The following is a 7,434-nucleotide window of genomic DNA, read 5'->3' on the forward strand; positions in this document are numbered from 1 at the left end:
CAAGGGGACGGGCTGGTGGCAGACACCTTGCAGAGTAGCAGTCCTCCAGAGATGCTTCAGGAACACAGGCACTCTGAAGAACATCACCATAATTCAAGCTGACCTAGTTCAATTTACTCACTTTGAATAAACAACCTTAAAAGACAAAGGTTTTCTGACACCTAAGGAAGAAAATGGCCCTTCTAAATTCTGTTTATCCTCTAGAGTTTGGGGAAAGCAAAGTGATTTTTAGGGTTGGAGGCTGTTATAACAAGGCCAGATGCAGAAATTAAATAGGAATACCAGGCAGTGTACAAGTCTAATGTGTTGTATGTATTATTTTCAGCACATTTATTTTTTGAGGAATTGATTCTGATAGTTTGAATTAACGCTGTGTTAGCACACTCTGCTTCTTCATTTTGATAATTAATGGCAAGCTTCTCAAATGTTGGCTGAAAATTTTCCTAGGCAGATTTGGGGGTTTTTTTTAGCTTGGCTATGTGAGAAAATGAAGCTTGCGTGCATCACACCGTCTCTCTGTCATGTTTGTTCAGCTTCAAGTGAATTGAACAGTGTAGTCATTTTTTAAGTAGGAAAATCTTACAACAGACCTGTGCAAAATTCAGCACATCATGGAAGGCAGCTCCCAAAGTCATTAATTTTGCTGCCAGAAAAGATGAGGAGCAGTTGATGAAGTTCATCTAGTAGCAGCTGCTGACCATGCTGGACACGTACAGGTTGGCCACCTTGCATAAATGTACCTCCAGAACAGTATCTGCTGTGTCATTCCCAGTTGTTAGACCAAGCAACGGTAGCTAAAAGCCAAGGAATGAAGAGGAGCTAGGGTTAGGTGAGACATCTCACTATGAGGACACAGAGAGATTGGAAAGTACCATGGAAGAGGGCACTTCAGTGGGATGAACATGAATGTCTTGCACCCCAAAGAGACAAAGCCAGAGCAAACCAGTTCTGTTTAATTCTGCCATTCAGGGAATGATCTGGTTCTGTTGGACTTTCCCTTCATCTCTCTCAATCCACTTATCTACAGTTTTCCAGCTGGACTTACCTTTCCTTGCAGCTCCTACATACAAACCCCTACTGAGGCATGAAGAGCTATAGGTAGGTAGTCAGCCACCTGGGAAAAAATGGGTAAAGGATAAGCCCACAATCACACACTTATGTATCACAAGCTAATGTTATATGTGATGCAAAATGACATAGGATAGATCATAGAATAGATGGTTTATCACAGGTAGGGTGACTATGCAATAAGCCAATATGTTTATTTATGCGAGTGCCAGCTCCACTTGCACACCACAAGCAGCACCTGAAAAGGTGTCCCTCAAATGGACACACAAAAAGAATACATAAGGGCTCATATCAGAGGGACGCTGCCTTTTCTTCACATGCTTAAGAAGAAAACACATTGATGCTGGTGAAACAGCAGGTCTATTTTCACAGCTTTGCAGGATGATCATAGGTGCCTGTTGACAGCTTTCTGAATGGAAAGAAGGATCTTTTTGAAGCACAGGAGTACTTTCACAGGCATGTAACAGAGCAGTTTAAGAGCAGAGACACCTGCCAGCACAACAACCAGGCAGAACCCTGGCAGACCTGTTTGCCTCTTAGGAGATGATGATATGTAGCTTGGCTTCCAGCATCTCCTGACATCCCCTTTCCACCCACTGCCCCTTGCAATTCAACAGAACCAAAACAATCAGCAAATCTGTTGTATCCTTCCTCTCTGATAGTGCAATGTTAGTAAAGTTTCTTATTTTTGCTTTGGAGGAGTAGGATTTTAAACAAAAGCAGTGCTGCAGAAGGGAAGCTAGACTCGAAATAAAAGCTGCTGCAAGCACAACACACCCTTTGTTAGCTGCTGCACACAGCCAGCAAAGCAGCACTCCCAAGCCTGAGTGGCAGCTCTGCAACTCCATCAAGCATCCCGACTGGCAGCAGCCCTTTTTGAAAAAAGATACAGTATTTGTAACCTAAAACTCTTACTGCAGCAAGAGTAAGTGATAATTCAGGATTTAAACCAGAACAGACAACCTGCTGTTTTGTGTGTGGCATAATGGTTCACCTGTTTACCATTCCTTATCACAGTGAGCTGGGTTACGCAAAAAAACCCCAAACAAAACCCCCCAAAAAGACAAAACAAAACAAAAATCTATCTTGAAGAAATCAGGCTAATAAGAATTCCAAAAAAGACTGATGACTCTCCCACAGGCCTCAGTAATGATACTAAATTGTTTATATCAGATATGCCCAAATGATCATAATTATGATCTCAGATATGCCTAGATGTCATAATGAACAAGAAAGAAAAAAGAGCTCAAAGCCCTTGCTACCCTGAAACTGTCTGATCCCCCAGCCAGACAGAAGATAGCTGCTATATGAAAGAGAGGACTTCCCTGCAGAGAAGCAGCCCAGTCTCTCCAAGGTTTTACAACCAGCCATGTCTGCCCCTGAGGCTTTAGAGAAAAATGAAATAAAAAAAAATCCAGACTTAACCTAGAGAATCAGCATCTCTCCTTCTGCAGGCAGCCAGCTGTTGTCCTGAAGCATAAGACTGAGTTTTTTTAGTCATTCTCTTAAAGCAGAGCTGAGTATGAGAAAATGTTGTGGTCGATGAACGCTCTCTGTTTTCTTTAACAGTATATATAAAAAAAGGAGTGACAAAACACAAATACAAATTCACAGATGTAAAGATTGCACAGAACAAATGACCTCTGCTGCCATCCACAGAGATGCTGCCAAGCCTGTTCCCAGACTCAGATTAAAGTGTATCCAATTGGATTAAATTCCTAGCAATGGCAAACTTACCACCTACCTACACTGGGAAATTATTTCTACATGTAATCACCCTCACTGCATCTTTATAGTGATTGAATTTTTCAAGCTTTGATTTCCAGCCATTGGTTCTTTTCTGGTTTGTTCCTGCAAGACTGGATTCTATACTTGATTTAGGTGTTCTTTTGTTCCTAATACATTGGTAATGTCTTATTGTCTTAAGCTCTACCGGCCAGTAATAATTCCTTATTACCTTTATCTTCTCCAAAATGTCATTTACTTTGTGTAGATTCAATTTTCATTCTCAGTTATGCCCCTCTTTTCCATACTTAACATTGATTTCTTGTTTAATTATCACCTTTGTGCCTTCTTTACTAGGCTAGCTTTCCTCTCCAAGGTAACTTACTCATCTGCTCATTAAAGCATAGCCTTTAGAATACCCAGCAGGATTTCCTTGAGAAGTCACACTTTCTATTAAAGCTTCTCCTTTTAGCACTCAGTTAGGGAAACAAATTGTTCTGATGAACTGGTCGATTTTATGTTTCACATAATTCTGCCTGGTGCAAAACCTTTGTTTCCACAAAGTAGAGATTCTGCGGTATCTGAGAGTTTTTGGCTATCCACAGCCAACACTGCCTGGGGCATCACAAAGTCCAACACAGATTCATTTCATGCTTGATGCAGATATTTCCATATTACAATATCCTTGAGATTTTCCTGAGATTAGATTATTCCTAATGCTGTTTAGAAGTAGTTCTCATTCTGGATTTACTGATGGCAATACATCTTTTCCTCAGACACTGTGAAAAAATCCTAGAAAGTGATCCTCTCCATTGCATCAGAATCTCTCCATGTACTTGTACTAAATGCCCACCAGTCTACAGTCTGCTTTGCTGTTAGTGTAATGGACACAAAATGTGTGCCATTTTCATGGTACTTTAAAATTCCAAATCAAGTATCCTCATTTAAAATTTCTGGAGGATTGAAAGTATCTTTAAAAGATAATATAGAAATATTACTCCCCTTTAATATATTAAAGTTATCATTGTTTTTCATCCTTTGAAATCTGCAAGTAAAATACATTGTGGACAACTCAACTGAGCAATTCGTATTGTGCAAGTAAAATGCCACTGATTTTGTTTGATGGCTGTTTTTGTTGGGGTTTTTTTGGTTGATTTGTTTTTGGTAGATTTTTTTTTATTCTGGTACTTGAATTGCAAAATCAGATAAGAGTAGCAATGAATATTGATCCAAGTTTTATTACCCAGTACATCAAACATTATACCCAAGCTGCTTTTGTTAAAAAACTGTGGTACTTGAAAATATTTTTAGATATTTCCTGGCTCCTCTAAAACAAAACAGATTCCTTATCTCATCACAAGTTACTATATTGTATAGATGAAGTTATATGAGATACAAAAAAGAATAAAAAGGCCCCAGTTCCACCATTTTTAATACTAAAAGCATTAAGGTAAGTACCTTTCTAAAAAAAAAATAAATTTGGGTAGCTCCACTTACTTACCAACACCACCAAGATGGAGCCATTCAAGTAATGACTAATCACTTTACTCCAGGCAAGTTCACTCACATCAAAGGAAAGAAACCAAACATAAAGACCTTGTATGTTATAAGGATCACACTGGAGCTGGGCAAGCACATTTTATTTTCAAATTTTGGGGAATTTCTCTGGACTTTTGCATTTGTGAATAAAGAGAAGAGAAGAGAAGAGAAGAGAAGAGAAGAGAAGAGAAGAGAAGAGAAGAGAAGAGAAGAGAAGAGAAGAGAAGAGAAGAGAAGAGAAGAGAAGAGAAGAGAAGAGAAGAGAAGAGAAGAGAAGAGAAGAGAAGAGAAGAGAAGAGAAGAGAAGAGAAGAGAAGAGAAGAGAAGAGAAGAGAAGAGAAGAGAAGAGAAGAGAAGAGAAGAGAAGAGAAGAGGACAAATGAACCCCAGGGAGGTATCACACCTGTAATCCCTAGTCTAAGTAATATCAGAAGTATATTAAACAAAAATATTGCAGCAATATGTGAATTTGAAGGAACTCCAGAATATGCTGCGGCTTGTTACAGCCTCCTCCTGAGGGCACAGCTCAGGGTTGGGAGAAACACAGGTCCAGCTCTCCAAAAGAAGGAAAGAACTAAAACCAAGTCTCCCATACTGAAGGTGAAGGCTGAAGTCATTGGGCTTTAGGGTAAAACCCTTTTCTTCAAGAACCTTTGTGAACTTATGTTCATTGCTTTCATTATATATAGCCAAAAAGCAAATAGCGTTATTGAGTCACAAGATGAACACAAGCCAGCCTGGTGCTCTTGCAGGAATGAAAGCAGACGCGGCTGTAGGTTTCCTCAGTATGTCTGCAGCCAGCAAACCAAGAAGACATAGCAATTCCATTCTCCTCATCACTTACTAGGCCACACCTGGAATATTGTGTCCAGTCTTGGTCCTTTTAGCTAAAAAGACATACTAAAAAATTTGAAATAATCTAGCAGAGGGCTGTCAAGCTGATCAGAGGACTGGAGACCTTGACAGATGAAAAAAGCTTGAAAGAATTCAGTTGGTTCAGCATGAAGAAGAGACAATTGAGGATCGAACACCATTTTCCAACACTTATATTGTTGTTACAAAGATGACAGAGATTCTTTTCAGCAAGATGCCCAGTGCCACAAGGCAATAGGCTGCCTCAGGGGAAATCCATTTCTGTTTAAGAAGAAATTCTTCACTGTGAGAGAAACTGAACTTTGAGGTTACCCAGAGAAGTGCAGAACTCATCGGCCTTGACAGGCCCCAGATTATCTCATCTAGGGTCCTGCTTTCAACAAGAGCCTGGGGCACATAATCTCCAGAGCTCCCTTCCACCCCAGGTTTTTCTATATTATTATAGAAACTATCTATCCATAACTATCTATCCATAACTATCAAAGTTTTGTTCTGACTAGAAAACACAAAGCAAACAGAAATACTCAGTGATGCTAGAAACATATAATTTTCAGTTAGAACTCCAGACAGAAAAACAGACTTGCTATGTAGTTTTAGTCAAATTTCATCACTGTCTTCTGTTTCCATTCACCTTCACTGAGGGCATTCTAAGATACCCCTATAAACTTGGTCAGTAAATACAAAAGCAATTTGCTGATTTTTGATGTCTTGTATGTTGCACCTTGAACTATTGGTGGGCATTTATTCAATGAAGTCCTATTTATGTACAAACCATATCTATTATATGCTGTTTCACTGAACACAGTAGGAAGCAAACGGCAGGAGACAGATTCCATGCACACATTTTCAATCACCTCTTTCTCAGGGTCACTCTGCAAGCAGTGCTCATGCTGATGGGTTTCCTTGCTCCCTTTTCTAAGCATGTCTGCAGTGCTCTGCCCCTTCCACAAATCCACACAACCACAACAAAATTGATGTCACTATTTTCAGAACACCAAAAACGTTCCTCAGATAGTCTAGCTAAGGCTCTACTATGACTAGCACACTGCCTGCTCTGGAGAGAACAGTTCAGGACTGGAAATATTGCTATCTAAAAGAAAATTTAAATATTATGTTTCAGTGTGCTTGCACAGCAGGCCTGAAACAGCTGCAGAGTGATGCAGTACAAATGCAAAACCACATACTTGTATCCTTCTAAAACACTTATCAAACTATTTCATGACACCATGCAAAGACCTCTATTCTACATGAATTAAGAACAAATAACAGAGTTCTACTGGTAACCAGAACCAGAGTCATTTTCCATTTGCAATGTTTCAACAGTCAGCTCACAAGACAGATTTTTTGGACTAATTCGACTCATTTACCTTGGGTGAATAGATTGGGGAAAATACAGGGATATGCTTTGATGAAAAACCTGGAAATTCTACAGGTGAAAAATAGGAAATAGAGAAAATGGCACAGCCATGCTTCCTTGTAAACTGCTTCACTTAAAATGACAGATTGTATGCTTCATTAATGATAAAAATATTGGTTACATATGTTGAAAAAAAAAGTAAACAGTATTTACAAGACTGAAGGCTGTTTTTTCACCTCTAAAATAAATAATAGCAAGAAAAAAAGGAATATGAAGAAAGAGAGAAGCACTACCAGCTACCAATGTGTGCAACAGTACCCAGGGCAAACCCAAATATTCTGGTTATCACAGCAAGGTATCACCTTGCTGTCTCCTTTAATAAGCTTGCCTTGAAAACATATTATTCAATGGAGGCCATTACAAAGTGTCTCTCATAAAAGGCTTGTGATGAGAAATATTTAAAACAAAATCTTCTCCATGTTTCAAAAACAGCAAGGAGAGCATGCTTTTGTTCAGCTCTTGCTGTAATTCTCTCATTAGTAATACCACTGCTGACAACGCTGAAGTCCTTACTTTAAAAAGATGTTTGAAAACTTGAAAGAAACTACAAGAAAAACTGGTGATACAGAAATCTTGCCTTACGGTTAGAAACTAAAGCACCTCAATGAGATTTGCTTAACAACTAAAAAGGGTGGAGATGCCTTGATCCCAGCCTTTAAGTATTTTCATTGAATATTGTCCAGCACTAAAAGCTTTTTTAACCCAGTAAAGATTGAACAAGTTAAGTCAAAGCTAAATTCAGACCACAAATAAAACATTTCACATGAACAGTGAGTGTTGGTATGGACTCTTTGTTCTCTGAACTCTTTAAA

The sequence above is a fragment of the Camarhynchus parvulus genome, chromosome 4 (genome assembly GCF_901933205.1).
Source record: "Camarhynchus parvulus chromosome 4, STF_HiC, whole genome shotgun sequence".
In the NCBI taxonomy this organism is placed as follows: Eukaryota; Metazoa; Chordata; class Aves; order Passeriformes; family Thraupidae; genus Camarhynchus; species Camarhynchus parvulus.